The following is a 19,259-nucleotide window of genomic DNA, read 5'->3' as shown; positions in this document are numbered from 1 at the left end:
AGTGAGGGGGGACCTGGGGGGCTTAGGAAGTAGTGGGAGCACTGCTCCCTGCCGCTTCTATTTTTACATATTACAAGGAGGGAGCTGCACGCCGGTAGCTCCCTCCTTGTAATAAACTGAACAAACAAACGAACACTGATACTCAGTGTTAGTTTGTTCATCTGATTTTTTCTATTCATTCATTCGTCTGTCTGATGAATGAATGAATAGATGAAATTCCCGTTCGCATGTCCAGGTGTTTCACTGGGCATGTGCGGGAATCTCACAGTCTGTGTAGTGTGGGTAGATGACGTGTCCCATAGGGACTTCACCTACCCACACAAAGATGGCGGTGCCCTGAATAAAGATCCGGGCAGAAGATAAAGAATTAAAAAGAGGTAATCTGGGGGGCTTAGGGGCATTTGGGGGTGACTAGGGGGTCGATTGGATGTAGTGGGGGCGGGAGGGGGGTTAAAAAAAAAACGGGATTCGTCATGACAGTGCCGCTTTAATGGTAAATTTTCAAGCTGGACAGAGGTGGCAAGTGGTGTCCCTCAGGGGTCTGTTCTGGGACCCCTTCTATTTAACATTTTTTTTTTTTTTAAATTCTTTATTTTTACTCAATGACACGTACATGTGCACATCGGCTTACGGGCTTACGCAGAAGTCAACATTGTCAACATTACAAGATCATACAACTTTACAGTCACATTGATATAAGCCTCGATTTTCCTATCTAAGCCAATAGTGCCAGCCTGCCATTGAGGTATTTAGTAAATTTTAACTTCACTTCACAGTACCCCTTGTTAGTATATGCATCCTTTTGCTTTTTAGTTCGACAGTTAAACACACACTGTTGGGCTAAGGAGGAGGCCGAGTAAATTACAGACCCTCCTTCGTAAATCTTAGTTTTCTGTAACAATGTATACTTGGGTCTGAACCCCTGCTCGGCCCTCGCTGTTTATAGGGGAAAATTATATTAGGTACATACGCAGGCCAGAGGGGAAAAAATATTCAGCTGTCATAAGAGCCATTCAAACCCCTAACTGTACTACCCAGTTCCTCCGTTCGCTAAGTCTAGCCTGTGGAAACAGTACGATGCATGAAGAAGAAAAGGAAGAAAAAGAGAGACGAAGAAGGATATACCTGAAAAAGTAAAAAGCCAGGTCGAAAGAAATGGGGGGAAAAGGGCAAGAGGTGGGGGGGAAGGGGAGGGGGGAGGGGGAGGGCGGCGTGTCCAAAATCTCTCAACGTGAAGTGGGGCCCAGTCCAGCTAGGCCCCGCTGCGGTCCATAACCATCAGAATACGACTCAGGAGCCACTCGAGCCTATTGCGCTATCGTCCCAAGGTTCCCAACGTTTCCGAAAGGCCATGGACGTCCCCCTCACCCTTGCCGTAAGATCGTCCATAATTCTACATTCTTTAATTCTAGATATAACTCCCGTGAACTCTGGGCCCTCTGGAGTAAGCCATGCCTTCGCTATTGCTCTGCGTGCACACATAGTTACCTTATGTACCAGTCTCTGTTCCCGCGTAGTCCACCCTTCCACCGATCTGTTTAATAAGTATATCCACGGATCAAGTCTCAGTGGTCTACCAAATATCTGCATCATCAGGTCTTCCACTGCCTTCCAGAATCCTCGTATCTTAGCGCATTCCCACCACATGTGGAGATACGTACCTTGGGTCCCGCAACCCCTCCAACAATCGTCGTTCTCTAGTTTGTGCATCCTATGCAATTGTATCGGGGTGGTATACCAGCGAAACATAGTTTTCCAAGCCTGTTCTTGTAAGGTGACGCACATTGAAACCTTAGTGTTGGCCTCCCATATCTCCCGCCACTCTATCCCCTCCAGTGTCTCCCCTAGGTCTCTCTCCCATTGAGTTGTATACGACAGTCCCGCCCCTTCTCTGTTTTCTTCACTAATATGTGCATATAATCGCGTGATCAATCCCCTGGGGGCAACTCCGTCCGAGCACAATCTCTCATAGAAGGTAAATGTCTCCAGGGCAGCTTTTTTAATGTGTGGCAATCGAGCGAAACCCCTCAATTGAATATACCGGAAAAAATCCGCTGGAGTGAGGTGGGTATTTAACTGCAGATCCGCAAATTGGACGACCTCTCCATTGTGGAACAGCTCATGTAGCCGTCGCAATCCAGTTTGTGCAATGTTGTGAAAGTCCCGGTGGGTCATACCTGGCGGGAATTCCTTGTTACCATACAGAGGGGTTAGGGGCGACGGGGACGATGCCAGCTTATATTTGGCTTTCCATAAGTCCCATATCCTAAATGAGTTGAGCATCGTTGGGCTTGCCCCCCTTATCGTCGGTCTGTGTTCCCTGGGGACCCACAATGTAAACTGGGGAAGAACGCCGTCAACCATCTGGGATTCGATGTCCACCCAACGCCTCTCCTCGGGGGCAGAGTGCCACATGGCCACCTGTGACAGTTGCGCCGCTGCATAGTAAAAGAAGAGGTTTGGCAGGCCCAAACCCCCCCTATCCCTATGTCTGTACAGTATCTGTCTAGAAGTTCTGTGCCTCTTGTTCTGCCAGATAAAATTCCCTATAGACCTTTGCAATGGAAGCAGTTGCGTTTTTGTGACTCTGATGGGTAATGCCTGGAAAAGGAACAGGAGGCGCGGGAGGACATTAATTTTTACCGAATGTATCCTCCCAATCCAGGATATAGGAGTATCGGTCCATCGTTCCATATCCCTCGTCAATATTCTAAGCATTGGGGCGTAATTAGCGTCATATAATCGTTCCGGGTCGGCCGTTATTGTGATCCCTAAGTATTTCAGGGAGTCCGATTCCATTCGAATTTGGTATATCGCGTGTAACCTGTCCGCGTCCTCTTGTGACATGCAGATCGGGAGCGCGCTGGACTTGTGAATGTTCGCCTTATAGCCCGACAACCGGCCATATTCCAAAATAACTCCCTGAAGCGCCGACATCGATGCGAGCGGATTTGTGATGGTTAAGAGCACATCATCTGCGTATGCCGACACCGTAAAGCTCTTGTCCCCCACTCTGGCTCCCGTAATATTCGGATGTTGGCGTATCGCGTGTAGCAGGGGTTCCAATGCCAAGACAAACAGCAAGGGCGAGAGTGGGCAGCCCTGCCTCGTTCCATTATAAAGCTGGAAAGGGTGCAACGGTGCACCCGATATCCTTATCTGCGCACGCACGTTGTGATACATTGCTTTCGTTGTAGTTATGTATTCTTCAGGGAAGCCCATGCACTTGAGCACTGAAAACAGAAATTGCCACCGGACGCGGTCGAAAGCTTTTTCCGCGTCTACAGATACAACTAACGTTGGAGTCTTTGATGTCACCTGTTTCCATATTAAATCCACATTCCTCCTGGTATTTTCGAAAAGTTGTCTGGTAGGGATAAACCCAACTTGATCTGCATGAATGAGAGAAGTTAGTAGCGGGTTGAGTCTGTCAGCCTGTACCTTCGCCAAGATCTTCAGGTCGTGGTTGATTAGCGAGATAGGCCTGTAATTTTCAGGGTAGAGAGGGTCTTTTCCGGTTTTGGTAAGAGTACTATAGTCGCCAGTGACATGTCGGGCGCTAGCTGTCCGCCCTGCCCTAGACTGTCAAAAAGCCGTACCAGTTGTGGTGTGAGTTCTTCCCTAAAAGCCTTGTAATAAGAGCCGTCGAAACCATCCGGTCCCGGAGTTTTGTTGCCATGTAGATTTGTAATAGCCCTGTTCACCTCCTCCTCCGAAATGTTGGCGGCCAGTGTGCATTCCGCCTCCCCACTCAGTTTAGCCAATCCCAGTCCGTCCAGGTAACGTAAAATATTGTCCTCCTCATTCTCCCCGTGCGAACTTCCCTCCGGATAGTGGTGATATAGCCGCTCATAGAACTCCTCAAAAATCTTTGCAATTTCCGCTGGTGCCGTTCTCGTCGTACCATCTGTATGTTTCAATGCTGTTATGTGGGACCTTCCTTGTCGTGGCCTAAGAGTCCTCGCCAGGAGGGTGTCCATTTTGTTTGCCTTTTCGAAGAAGGTCCGTTTTGACCACGTCATGGCTTTCGCCGCATCATCCAACATTAAGGTGCGGATGTCCCTTCTCAATGCCTCCAATTTTGCAAAGACGCTAGCCAATGGTGTCATTTGATGTTTGTGTTCAAGGGTTCTAAGTTGACCCAACAGAGATTCAAGCGCCTGATGTTTCGCTTTCTTTTTTCTGGTGGCTAATTTAATTAAGGTCCCTCTAATAACCACTTTATGTGCCGCCCAAACTGTACTGGCGCTGACATCTGGAGTGGTGTTCAATGCAAAATATTCAACGATTCCTTGTCTGGTCTGCTCCAGGATCACCGGGTCCTGAAGTAGGGACGTGTTCAGTTTCCACGTCCACGGTGAAGCGACGCATAGGTTCCCCAACGTGATGGAAACTTCCGCGTGGTCCGACCAGGAGATGTTGCCCACCTGTGATCCAGTCGTTCGGGACATTCCTGCCGCATTAGCCAGAAAAAGGTCTATCCTGGAGTACGTCCCATGAGAGGGCGAGTAAAAGGTGTAATCCTTGACCCCTGGATGTTGAGCTCTCCATATATCCACTAGACCCGTATGCGCCATGAAGGCCCGAAGCAGACGATCCTGACCGCCCCGTCCCTGTGACCGCGGGGCACCCGTCCGCGAGCTCCTATCTATGGCCGGGCACGGCGCAGCGTTGAAGTCTCCTCCCATAAAAACCATGCCGTGTGGTAGTGCTAACAATTTCTCCTTAATCCCTGTCCAGAACTCTTTATCGGGCTGGTTTGGTGCGTATATATTTATCAGGTGTATGTTATGGGAATGTAGGACGCCAGAGACGATTATGAACCGTCCGTCTGTGTCTGCCTCATAGTGCGTTTCGCGGAAGGGGCAACTGCTTTTAATGAGTATCGCCACTCCGTTGTGTTTGCGAAAGTTCCTAGCTTCGTAGGAACCGGCAAATGCGTGGTCCTTCAGCCTGAACTTGGCCTGTTTTGGCAAGTGAGTTTCCTGAATGAATGCAATGTCCGATTTGGTTCGTCTCAGGTCTTTAAAGAGGAGTCTGCGTTTCCTTGGGGCATTCAGGCCCTTAACATTCAAAGATGATATCTTAAGCACCATCATACCATCCAGTGAAAGCCTTATGGGAACCCCCGCAGCCTCTCGCCGTGGTACTTCCCCCGTCGGGGCTCCGTGAGAGATCTTTTGGCGGACCCCCGCCCTTGCCGCCCCCCCGGGGAAGAAAACAACTAAAAGGGATGGGAAAAGGGGTAACAAGAAAGTAAAGTGTGAGAAGAAGAAAAAGACTGCATCGGGACACAGTCCAATGCAAGGATGTCCTGGTCTTATCCAATGCCAGAGCAATATGGGGAACGTCGTCCCATTTCCCTGCCACGATCAACGATGGGAGGAACAATGGATTCCCTGGCCCCACCACCTATGCACCTTGAACGTGATATTTGGACCTCTGTATCGGCGGTCAATGTGATCATAATGATCAAACTGTAATTAATCCCCTCTCCCCCTCCACCATCTTTAGGTTTGGCCTGATGTCTCATCACCATTTCGTCACCCACTTGGAGCCCAAGAACGGTTCAATGTGTAGCTACTAAGAGGAAAGAAACGCCACCCAGCGGTAATAGAACACTGCCTCCTTGGGCACACCCCGCTCCCCCCTCTGTCGCACATGGCGACCGATTAACACGACATAACAGTACATTAGTAGGGAAATGCTATCTAGCATTAGGGCACATCCCCCAAAATACATTCAGAACGGGACACTCTGGAAAAGTTACATGACAATCAGTCGAAACATACTGCAGCTGTACGCAGTAAACAGTACACTTATAAACGTATGCTTTCAACCATAATATTCACAGGATCTGGAGTATATAACTATTATAAATTTAAAATATGGTATGTGAAATCCCAAACAGCGGCCCTAACCCCGTTGACTAGCTTTATTGAGACTGGAGTCAGTTTCTATTGTCAGTGTCAGCGTTCTGGTGGCCGTTTTAAGCGGTGTGGGGCACGCCATTACGTTCCTTAGTCATGTTATTAGGCGAATCAATACTTGCTCAGTCAATATTACTTATTTTAAGTAGAAAAGCCTTGAGATATTTTCCTTACATGTTTTTTCTTCTTGTTATCGTGCATGTTTTTATTACTTTCTGGTTGTGTGGGTTTTTTTTGTGTTTTTTTTCGTATTTTCTGTTTTTTGTTTTTTTTTTTTGTTGTGTTTACACATTTTTACATACCTATGAAACATTGAACTACGTTTGCAGCAAAATTTTAACCCTTGAAACGTGCATTAATACCGTACAGGTTTGATAGTAGCTAATTCCCTCTCCGGCTAAAGGTATAAATATACATAAACATACGGCCCCAATCCCCCTCCACCGCCCCCCCGCAGCAAAATCCTATCTAAATCTCAGGGCAGCCCGTCAAAACCAGCCGGGGCAAACAAAACCTCATTTCGTGGCGCCTAGAGTGTAAAGGAGGCTCTATTTAACCCACAGAGGGACGAGTCCACTCCCACCACTCCCCCCCACCGTGTCCCCCGGGTGTACCCCGACCCCCTCTCTCCAAAAGAGGCCGCCCACTCGAGCGGGCAGTCACCCCCGCCGCCCGGCCCCAGGCATGGACTACCCCAGCCCGGCCGGCGGGGGCAAGCACCCGCACAGGGGGCCGCCCCGCGAATACCGAGCCACTTGGGGATGGCCCCGCCCGCGCCTCCCCACTCGGGCTCGTGGGGGAGTGCGCATGGATATTAGTGCATTATGCTGAATGCTCTCTCCAATAGGCTACATCTGCTGTAGAACCGCAGACGGCCTGCTTCCCTTCTCAAACATACCGCCTCGGCACCGGTTATACAACCTGGACATTTTGGCGGCAGTATCTACCGTGGGTTATACATGTCCTCCCCTCCCATGGCCGTCCCCCCTCCCTCTGTGAAAGTCTGCACAAGCTGTCCTGTCACCCTCTAATTGTCACTGTACCCCACAAAGTTCAAATTTAACGTTGTCAATTTAACATTGTACAGCATTCGTTGTTTACAGTATCTCTTCTTGGTCGGTTAAAAACCTAATGTCGCACTTTAGATTACATGTGACTATCCATTATGGCGTCTCGGGCTCATCAAAACATAAGCCACAGTGCCTCAAAAACGGGAATTGTTAAATAGTTATGCACGTGGTTGAGTCTCGATTTTGGGAGCATGGCAATTTATATACGGGGATGCGATTTGCTACACATATGGCGATTCTATTTACATTTCCGTTTCTAATTTTGTTATTTCTACCTTTTACCTGTACAAGCGCTTTACATAAGTGGTATCAATCAATTTTCGTCAAGTGGCATGTTCGCTTTTTTATATAATTTTCCTTTTTTTTTTTTTTTTTTTAAATCTTATTTTTAATTTTTATTTTTAAATAAATTTTTTTTTTCTTTTTTTTTTTTAATTTTCTGGTTTCCTGTTTTTTGCATTTTTGATATTTTGGATGTTTCGGTTTTTAGTTTAGCAACAAAAATTATCCCCTAAAAGAGGGGCGAACAGACGACATTCCCTGGCATCCCAACAAAGGTAACTAACACACTTGGTATATATAACATAACAAAGAGTCAAAAAGCAGCGTTCAGTGGCAACGAATGTGTTCCGGGCAACCGTTGTTTCACAGGCCGACACCCTAAACCCACCCCATTCAAGGGAAACCCCAGGGGGCTAAGGCCTCGACCCGGGTGTAGGAGCCTCGTCACTGCCATAGCCAGGGAGCCGAGGCAAAGGGAGCAATCGCTCGCGGGAACAACAATCCCCGTGGGGGCGCCCACAAAATGGTTGGTCAGAGGACGGAGAGACCCAATGTGGAACCCAGAGATCCCGGACCCCCGCCCACCCAGAACCACTCAAGCTCGAAGGCAAAATGCCTTCCCAGTGTGTGACATAGTATATAGTTAGCAGTAAGTTAAAGAAAATACGACATTTGCAGCATAGACCCGTACCCCCCTCCCAAGTTAAAGAAGCAACCCTGATGTAGCGCATACCCGTGCCCCCCTCCCAAGATAAGGAAAACAGCCCTTATGTAGCTGAGGCCCGCACCCCCCCCCCCAAACAACCGCGGGACCCTTCACCATCTGCGGATCGGGGGATGGATGCGGAGAGACATGGAAGCATACGATACCACAAGGAATCAACGTTGGCTCCTGGAACCCGCAACACGCCATTCCGCCATAAGATGTGGAAGCTCCTCCGGTCCCAGTGCCATATCCGGTAGGTCTGATGGTGGAGACATTCCCAGGCCCTGGAACAGATGCTTCGGGTTGCCTCCCGGTGTCAGAATGTGGGTTCTGCCGTCGCGGAAGACCATGAGCTTAAAAGGGAAGCCCCACGCATACTTCAGGCCTGCTCCTCGCAGAGCCCCTGTGATGGGCCGCCAGTCCCTCCTCCTCTGGAGCGTCGAGGGCGCCAGGTCTTGGTACAGCGAGATCGTGGCTCCGTTGTACCGGATAGGCCCGGCCCGGCCCTTTTTCATCAACGCTTCCTTCGTCCCGAAGTACAGGAAATGTATTATCACATGGCGTCGGACCTTTGGGTTTTCAGTGCCCTATGAGCTCTCTCGATGTGCCACCGTTCCTCCGGGATATCGGGAAGGAGAGGCTTAAGTATGGTATGTATGAGCTCTAAGAGATTTTCGTCCGGACCTTCCGGTAAGCCCCTTAAACGGAGGTTATTTCTCCTCGATCGATTTGTGATGTCCTCCAGGGCGAGGTCCATGTCGACCACATGTGATGTTAGGCAGTTAACTCTATCAGTGACCCCATTGTGGGCCTGAGCGGTCGCCTCCATGCGGTCCTCTAATTTGGCCGTGCGCTCCCCCAGGGCGCTTATGTCGGCCTGCAGTGTGGCTGTGGATCTGTTGATTTCCCCAGCGAGGAAAGTCTCCACCTCCGCCAGCCTGGCCATGACAGATTGCAGATCTGTAGAGGAGGGAGCCCTGTCGGCCCCGGGTGAGGAGTGCGTAGATCCCCCGCCGCCATCTTGGCTGCCAGCTCTACCATGCCGGGGTGCGGTAAGGAGGTCCAATACGGAGCCCCCAGGTTCCGTAGCCCTCTTAGTATGCTTCTTGGTAGGTCTCTTCTCCATAATTCCGCGTTAGGGGAGAGGTATTTAGCCGAATATAGGTCGCTTATGTAGCTTAAAAGGTGCCGGTGGAGCGGAGCTCTAGCAAAGCACGACCGGTCTCATCGGCTGTCAGGCCACGCCCCTCTATTTAACATTTTTATAAATGATCTTGAAGACAGCATTGAAAGTCATGTTTCAGTGTTTGCAGATGACACAACACTTTGTAAAATAATACAATGTGAGCAAGATATTACTTTGCTGCAGAAGGATTTAGATAGACTGGAGGACTGGGCACTCAAATGGCAGATGAAATTTAATGTTGAGAAATGCAAAGTTATGCACTTCGGCGTAAAGAATACACAAGCAACGTATACCCTTAATGGAAGTGAATTAGGGATAACAACACACGAAAAGGACTTGGGAATTGTTATAGACAACAAACTATGCAACAATGTGCAATGTCAATCAGCAGTGGCCAAGGCCAGTAAGGTATTGTCATGCATGAAAAAGGGCATTCATTCTCGGGACGAGAATATCATTTTGCCTCTCTATAAATCACTGGTAAGACCACATATTGAATATGCTGTGCAATTTTGGGCACCTGTTCTAAAGAAGGATATCATGGCACTAGAAAAAGTGCAGAGGCGGGCTACAAAATTAATAAAAGGAATGGAACATATCAGCTATGAAGAAAGGTTAACAAATTTAAACCTATTTAGTTTAGAAAAACGTCGCCTGAGAGGGGATATGATAACATTATACAAATATATTCGGGGCCAATACAAACCATTGTGTGGAAATCTATTCACAAACCGGACTTTACATAGGACACGAGGCCATGCGTTTAGACTGGAAGAAAGAAGATTTCGTCTAAGGCAAAGGAAAGGTTTTTTTACTGTAAGAACAATCAGGATGTGGAATTCTCTGCCTGAAGAAGTGGTTTTATCAGAGTCCATACAGATGTTCAAACAGCTACTAGATGCATACTTGCAAAGACAGAATATTCAAGGATATAATCTTTCAATGTAGGGTAATAACTGCTTGATTCAAGGATAAATCTGACTGCCATTCTGGGGTCAAGAAGGAATTTTTTGTCCTAGCTTGTTGCAAAATTGTGCTTCAAACTGGGTTTTTTTTTTTTTTTTGCCTTTTGGATCAACAGCAAAAAACAAATGTGAGGAAGGCTGAACTTGATGGACGCAAGTCTCTTTTCAGCTATCTAACTATGTAACTATGTAACATAGTTGATGCAGAGTCTGGTTTTAATCCATAAAGGGCATAAATCACCTAACATTCCTAAATTGTTTGGAATAACGTGCTTTAAAACATCAGGTATGATGTTGTATTGATCAGGTAGTGTAAGGGTTACGCCCGCTTCACAGTGACAGACCAAACTCCCCGTTTAACGCACCGCAAACAACCGCAAACAGTCCATTTGCACAACCATGTCCCGTTCCTTGTCCTCACTGATGTCATTGAAGGTCTCTTCCTCCACCCAGCCACGGACAACAAGGGTCCCCGAAAGGTGACAACAAGCCCCCTGTATTTTTTTTTTAAATGTACACTACTGTTACACCAGATATGAGTTGCACTGGTGTGACACTGTGCCCTGGCAGGCCCTGAAACGCCCACGTGTGAAGGAAACTGACTGCTATTATATTACAGTCAAAAACTTTTTTTGTTTTTTTAAATGCAAGCAATTGTAACACCAGATATGAGTGGTGGCACTGGGCAAGTGGGCACAGTATACGCTGTGAGCCTGACACACACGCTGGCAGACAGGCAACTGCAATTAGATTACACACACAAAAAAAGCAGACTTATGTTTCTAGCCCTAAAAAGGGCTTTTTGGGGTGCTGTCCTTACAGCAGAGATCAGATGAGTCCTTCAGGACTGTAGTGGACACTGAATACACTAGCCTAGCTATCGATTTCCCTATTAAATCAGCAGCAGCTACACTGTCCCTCCTCTCACTAAGAATGCAGCTTCCGGGGGGCGGGGCCTAGCTGTCATGGAGGAAAGACGCACTTCGTGTGAGCTCCCTCAATATCTCACTTTAAGCAGCTATCAACAAGCAAATTTCACCCCAGAAGGGGATGACCCAGCAATGTTGCTCCTACCTGACCGACCCGACATGCTTAATAGCGGTCAGCAACTCGACAGAGTCCTACTTACCTCCGCGTGGCAAGTGTGGCCTGGTGCTCACCGGGCGGGAGAGGCGGCCGATCTCCCGATCCTGGGATGCCCAGGAGCAGCTACTTCCCGGCAGGAGCTCCGTTACCCCCCCCCCCTCGGACCGGTGGGGGTTATCCCGGTCCACCCCTGAGAGGCTGTCTGGAGCTAATGGACGCACAGAGCACAGCCGCCCAGGCTGACATACTCATCTGCGACTCTCCCAATATGGCGGCAGCCGCGTGTCCTCCTGGTACCAGCAAAGCATGACAGGATATTGAGTCTAAGCTGGACAGACTCTTTCATCAATTTTGGAAGCAAATAACAAGCAGGAAGCCCCAACAAGCTCCACCACAGCCCCAACAAGCTCCACCACAGCTAAGCAAAGCAGTCCCCATTAAAATCCACCAACGCAAAAGGCGTCGAAGACGGGACCGGAGGCACAAAAAGAAATGCAGAGCCTGCCCCACGTCAAGCACTCGCCTCCACCTTAAGCCACCACAATCCCGCACCGGACGTGAAGCACCACCGGGACAGATCCAACCACCCGACAAAACAAGCTTCCACCACCTCAAGCCACGAACCCGGCACTCAGCCAGAGACTTGCCTTTGTTGTTCCAGGTATCAGGGACTCCCAGGGTTTGCACCTGGCACCCAGAAGGGATCGGATGAGCACAAGCAGTAAACAGCAGCCTGCCAAGCATGTCCCACTATAGCCGATCCTCCACACCATGCCTTTGATCACATGAACTGCTCTCTGCACATTAACTAATTGTAAATTAGCAAGCGTTTAAACATGTCATTATTTCACCTCCTAAAGAGTTTATTGTCGTAGTTCCTTACATGCCTTTACCTTAACCGTGCATGTATTATGTTATTCACTAGTCTCATCTCATGGGGCGACTCACACTTAATGTATAACTAGTGGTGGAGCTGCTGATATAAATACACAGTTGATAACGTGCAACAGAGGCGGCTCTAGACTTTGAGGCCTTAGGCGAAACTCAAACATGAGGCCCCACTAACAAAAAAGTGTCACATATGCCTGGTGAGGCTGAGGGTGATGGGGAGGGTGGTGAGGCTGAAGGTGGTGGGGAGGCTGAAGGTGGTAGGGAGGCTGAGGGTGGTGAGGCTGAGGGTGGTGGGGAGGGTGGGGAGGCTGAGGGTGGTAGGGAGGCTGAGGGTGGTGGGGAGGGTGGTGAGGCTGAGGGTGGTAGGGAGGGTGAGGAGGCTGAGGGTGGTAGGGAGGGTGATGAGACTGAGGGTGGTGGGGAGGCTTAGGGTGATGGGGAGGGTGGTGAGGCTGGCTGAGGGAGGCAGGGAGGGTGATGAGGCTGAGGGTGGTGGGGAGGGTGGTAGGGAGGCTGAGTGTGGTGGGGGGTGAGAGAGCCTACCTTTAGTCCCTGGTGGTCCAGTGGGCTCCCTGGTGGTCGCGAGACCATCAGAGTGTTGCCGTGGTAACCCGTGGCAGGGCCGGACTGGGAATTAAAAGCAGCCCTGGAAAAAAATTATTTACCAGCCCCATAATGCGTCGCGCCAGCATAGTGTGCAGATACAGAGTTAGAAAAGATAACTTAAAATTAAAATTATTACTCCAACGTGAAAAAAAGCACATAAAGGCTTAAAAAAAAGAGTGCAGATTTATTTTAAGCAGACGTGCCTTTGCATATAACCAATGTTTCAGTCCAACTACCATGACATATTAAGGAAAGCTTGGTAATGGGACTGAAATGGTGAATGTATGTAGGGCACAACTGTAAAAAATGACGTTATCTTGTTTATTTTGAGGTCCTGTGGGTGCACTCTTCACTTTAAATATGTTATTGTGCTGGATTATGCACCTAGCAACAAGACTGGGCCAATATCTGCTTATTTCATATTGTACATATCAATGACATTTCTTAGTGTATTATGCATATATAAATGTACATTAATATATGTGTAAATATAATAGGCATAATTATATATATATATATATATAATATAAATCAGTGGCGGATCCAGAGCCTGATCTCAGGAGGGGCACCTATAGATTATTTAAAGAAATAATCCATGCACAATAACCACTACTGCTCTGTGTAGTGGGTATGGTGCCAGGACCCGCTCCCAGAGTAAGTAGTCAAACCATTTAAGTACAGTTTGACACCTTACCTGGGGTCTGCTGGGATATGGGGCTGTAGTAGGGTATAGGAGCAGTGGTGCAATGTGTGTAGGGTGCGTGGGGCAATGTGTGTATGGGTGGCTGTGTGTGTAGGGGAATGTGTGTATGGGGGTCTGTGTGTGTGTATGGGGGGGCAGTGTGTGAATGTGTATGGTGTGTGGGGGCAGTGTTTGTATGGGGCTAGAGTTCACTCTCACCACTTGGACCACCAGTGATCCCTGGTGGTCGCAGTGGTGAGAGTGAACTCTAGCCCGTAGCTCCAGGGCTAGAGTTTCCCTGTGGCACTCTCCCTCCCCCTCTGTCTCTCTCTATTCACCCCTCTTTCTCCCCTTGTGTCTCACTCTCCCCCCTCTGTCTCTTTCTCCCCCCTTTCCCTGTGGCACTGTCTCTCTCTATTCACCCCTCTTTCTCCCCTTGTGTCTCACTCTCCCCCTCTGTCTCTTTCTCCCTCCTTTCCATGTGGCACTCTCCCTCCCCCTCTGTCTCTCTCTATTCACCCCTCTTTCTCCCCTTGTGTCTCACTCTCCCCCCTCTGTCTCTTTCTCCCTCCTTTCCCTGTGGCACTCTCCCTCCCCCTCTGTCTCTCTCTATTTACGCCTCTTTCTCCCCTTGTGTCTCACTCTCCCCCCTCTGTGTCTTTCTCCCTCCTTTCCCTGTGGCACTCTCCCAACCCCTCTGTCTCTCTCTATTCACCCCTCTTTCTCCCCTTGTGTCTCACTCTCCCCCCTCTGTCTCTTTCTCCCCCCTTTCCCTGTGGCACTCTCCCTCCCTCTCTGTCTCTCTCTATTCGCCCCTCTTTCTCCCCTTGTGTCTCACTCTCCCCCCTCTGCCTGTGGCACTCTCCCCCCCCTGTCTCTCTCTCTATTCACACCCCCCTGTCTCTCTCTCTATTCACCCCCCCGTCTCTCTTTCTCTATTCACCCCCCCTGTCTCTCTCTCTCTCTATCCACCCCCCTCTGTCTCTCTCTCTCTATTCACCCCCCGTCTCTCTCTCTATTCACCCCCTCTGTCTCTCTCTCTATTCACCCCCCACTGTCTCTCTCTCTATATTCACCCCCCTCTTTCTCTCTCTCTCTATTCACCCCCTCTGCCTTTCTCTCTCTATTCACCCCCCTCTGTCTCTCTCTCTATTCACCCCCCCTGTCTCTCTCTCTATTCACCCCCTCTGTCTCTCTCTCTATTCACCCCCTCTGTCTCTCTCTCTATTCACCCCCCACTGTCTCTCTCTCTCTATTCGCCCCCCCTCTGCCTTTCTCTCTCTATTCACCCCCCTCTGTCTCTCTCTCTACTCACCCCCTCTGTCTCTCTCTCTATTCACCCCCCTCTGTCTCTCTCTCTATTCACCCCCTCTGTCTCTCTCTCTATTCACCCCCCACTGTCTCTCTCTCTATATTCACCCCCCTCTTTCTCTCTCTCTCTATTCACCCCCTCTGCCTTTCTCTCTCTATTCACCCCCCTCTGTCTCTCTCTCTATTCACCCCCCCTCTGTCTCTCTCTCTATTCACCCCTCTGTCTCTCTCTCTATTCACCCCCCACTGTCTCTCTCTCTCTATTCACCCCCCCCCTCTGTCTCTCTCTCTCTATTCACCCCCTCTGCCTTTCTCTCTCTATTCACCCCCCTCTGTCTCTCTCTCTATTCACCCCCTCTGTCTCTCTCTCTATTCACCCCCCTCTGTCTCTCTCTCTATTCACCCCCCTCTGTCTCTCTCTCTATTCACCCCCCCTCTGTCTCTCTCTCTATTCACCCCCCCTGTCTCTCTCTCTCTCTATTCACCCCCCTCTGTCTCTCTCTCTCTATTCACTCCCCCTCTGTCTCTCTCTCTATTCACTCCCCCCTCTGTCTCTCTCTTCACCCCCCTCTGTCTCTCTCTCTCTTCACCCCCTCTGTCTCTCTCTCTCTTCACCCCCCTCTGTCTCTCTTCACCCCCCCTCTGTCTCTCTTCACCCCACCGTCTCTCTTCATCCCCCCTCTGTCTCTCTCTTTCTTCACCCCCCCTGTCTCTCTCTTTCTTCACCCCCCCTGTCTCTCTCTCTCTCTTCACCCCCTCTGTCTCTCTCTCTTCACCCCCCTCTGTCTCTCTCTCTCTTCACCCCCCCCCCCTCTGCCTCTCTCTCTATTCACCCCCCCTGTCTCTCTCTCTCTCTATTCACCCCCCTCTGTCTCTCTCTCTCTCTATTCACCCCCCCCTCTGTCTCTCTCTCTATTCACTCCCCCTCTGTCTCTCTATTCACTCCCCCCTCTGTCTCTCTCTCTCTCTATTCACCCCCCCCTCTGTCTCTCTCTCTATTCACTCCCCCCTCTGTCTCTCTCTCTTCACCCCCCCTCTGTCTCTCTCTCTTCACCCCCCCTCTGTCTCTCTCTCTCTTCACCCCCCTCTGTCTCTCTTCACCCCCCCCTCTGTCTCTCTTCACCCCCTCTGTCTCTCTTCACCCCCCCCCCCACTCTGTCTCTCTCTCTCTTCACCCCCCCTCGGTCTCTCTCTCTTCACCCCTCCCTCTGTCTCTCTCTCTCTTCACCCCCCTCTGTCTCTCTCTCTCTTCACCCCCCTCTGTCTCTCTCTCTCTCTTCACCCCCCTCTGTCTCTCTCTCTCTTCACCCCCCTCTGTCTGTCTCTCTCTCTCTCTTCAACCCCCCTCTGTCTGTCTCTCTCTCTCTCTTCAACCCCCCCTCTCTGTCTCTCTCTCTCTCTCTTCAACCCCCCTCTGTCTGTCTCTCTCTCTCTCTTCAACCCCCCCTCTCTGTCTCTCTCTCTCTCTCTTCACCCCCCCCTCTGTCTCTCTCTCTATTCACCCCCCCACCCACCTGAGAGGAGTCAGGGGGCCGGCCGCATTGCACGCTGCAGCCTCGCCGGTCCGGCAGCACTGTTAATGCTGAGGGCTGGAGGGGGAGGGAGGAGCATGTCTCTCTACCATGCTCCCTCGCGGTTCCCACAATCCCCAGCACGGATGCTGCTGGGGATTGTGGGAACCGCGAGGGAGCATGGTAGAGAGACATGCTCCTCCCTCAGTCCCCAGCATTAGGTGTGCTGCCGGACCGGCGAGGCTGCTGCGTGCAATGCGGCCGCCTGCCGGCCGGCCCCCTCAAAGTGTGTGCCACCGGACCGGCCAACCGGTGGCACATATATTGCCAGAGCAGCCCCCAGGTGCCGCGGCCCACCGGGAAATTTCCTGGTATCCCGGTGGGCAAGTCCGGCCCTGACCCGCGGCAACGCTCTGATTGGCCGGTTTTCGCGAGACACATGGTCTGCAGCTCTGCTCACTGCAGAGCTACAGACTGGTGTCTGCAGTGGCTGGCCGGGCAGCCAGGAGGGGCCTCGCACCCGGCGGCATACCGGGCAAGCCGCCGGGCCCCCTCCTGGTGTCAGGTCCTCGGACTTCTCTGTAAAGTTGGCAGGGGAGGAGAGGTCAGCAGCTCCGAGGGAAACAGGTAAGTAAAACTTAATTTTTACAAGCAATATATGCTTTATAAAAGTAAAATGCTCATATCCAGAAACAAAATGACTTTCAAAAAAGTATATCAGATTATTAAAAAGTAAAATAAATGCTCACACTAACACTCTCTACCAGCACAATATCAATAGATTAAAATGAAGCTGAATCACTCAATTTTATTTACTCGTTTACTGCTTTGGAAGTTATTGGACACAAACAATAAGTATTACTATTTCTTTGAGCTCACCCCTATTGTTTTTTGTTTATGTTATCACGTGACTGCATTTTTATTTTTTACACAAAGAAATAAATTGGTATAAAAAGAAATAATAGAGTACAATAATATGTCCATGTATTTATTTTTTGATATCTCTTGGGTTTGATGGGAACAGATGTAGGTTTTCTAACACAGTTTAGCTTTTTTTTTACTCAGGCTTTAGGAAATTAAATCCATGGCTTAAATTATACAGGATGAATGTTAAACAATCGCATTTGCTGACGTCCTTTAAGTAGATGTACTTCATTTAAATAACCAGCCCAGTAAACCAAAGGTTAGTAGCTTAAATAATAACAACATATTTCTCAAACTCTTCCTGTTTGTAGAATGTATATTATGAGAATCAGCATCTGTTTCTGCTGCGATACAAAAAACCCAAACCATGGACATTCTTTACGTCAGAGCTCCTGTTTGTCGTATGCATATTGTCAGAATGAAAATGAATGACCTCTTAAACGTCAATATTACAAATTCTGTGGGAAAAAAGAGAAAACAAAATGATTCTAGATATATAAAAGAGCAACTGCCAATGTTTCATTTAACCTATACTAATAACAATTATTAACCCCTTCACGTCGGACTGGGAGACGCGCTGCTGTGAGCACTGGAGAGCAGAATACATAGAGAATAGCTCTCTCTATGCAGCTCTCCTTGGTGCAGGAGCAGCTACATTCCGAGGGGAGGGCTGCAGCTCATTTTTCCCTGCCTGTATTCACACATTCAAGGGGGATGTGACATGCTATGACATCCTCTGTGCACCTAGCGAATACAGCATTAGAGCTGCTAGGCAGAACCCTTCCTCCCAGATAAGAAGATAATCAGAGGGTGGCTGTTAGGGAGACTGCAGGGGGAGCTATGAGTGTGTTGAGGGAGTGACAGCAGCCATCAGACAATTTATCAGCACACTCTTACTTTATCTTCTCCATCACAAGTGCGTAGTGAATGCATTGTGTGTAGTGGATTTAGTGTGTGTATAGTGGATGCAGAGTGTGTGTGTAGTGGATGCAGTGTGCTTGTGTTAGTTTGTTGGGTTGGATATGGGCGGTTAATAGTTTTTTACGTTTATTCCTCCCTCCCTTTTACTTGTGACCAGGGAGGGGGAACACTAGACTCCCTCAAGGTCTGGTGTCACAGCAGGTTGAATATTGAAGAGGGGCCCAGGAGACATCCTCTTCATCCTTCTGCAATGCTCTGACTGTCAAGGTTTGCAAACGGATACTGCTGGAGGTGGAACTTATATATATATATAGAGAGAGAGAGAGAGACTAACTATGTATATTGATCAGCCACAACATTAAAAACACTGACAGATGAAGTGAATAACATTGATTATATTGTTACAATGGGTGGGATATATTAGACAGCAAGGGGTGGGATATATTATTTTTTATATACAATTTTTCCTGCTCAAGAACAGTCAGTTCTTGGGGGGGCGGAGCCAAGCAGCGCACAGGAGCGGTCGCCATTTCCTACAGCTCCTGTGTGCACCAGCCGATAACGCGGAATATCGCCAGCATCCCGCGAGCCACAAACCTCTAGACACCGGTGCTGCATTCAGGGCACCGTCCGGAAGCGGCCGATGCCTTTCTTTTCGACGCCGGGCAAGAAAAACCGCAAACGAGGCTTTGGGGCCTACCGCGCGGCCGGCCGGACGCACGCAACGGCTGGGGAACACTTTCTCTGGGGAGACCCGGACCTGTCAGACCTGCTACCACTATACCAGGCAGACGGAGAAATGGGGAGAAAATCCCAAAAAACGCCCGCGACCACAGCAAAAACACAGCGCGACATAGGCCAGATGTGGTCAGCCTCAACACCATCAAGAGACTCACAGGAACCCTCTCCCACGAGAGACCCCACACCACAACAGTCTGAAAGTGAGTACTCACCCCAGAGCCCACACCAGGCCACCCAGGACACAGCCAGCACACCTAGACACTTGTCCACTGCCACAAAACAGGATATACAGGAGATGCTCTTAAGCCTCCAATCAAACCTCAAGAAAATGTGGGAAGCTGATCTGGCAAAACTGACCACAGAGGTACAAGCTGTTACAGCGCGCACCCAAGCCACTGAAACAGATGTTGCAGCCCTGAAACAGGACTTCCAGACACTGAGCGACAA

The sequence above is a fragment of the Pelobates fuscus genome, chromosome 6, assembly GCF_036172605.1.
Source record: "Pelobates fuscus isolate aPelFus1 chromosome 6, aPelFus1.pri, whole genome shotgun sequence".
Classification (NCBI taxonomy): Eukaryota; Metazoa; Chordata; class Amphibia; order Anura; family Pelobatidae; genus Pelobates; species Pelobates fuscus.
Note: the sequence above shows the minus strand (reverse complement) of the source record.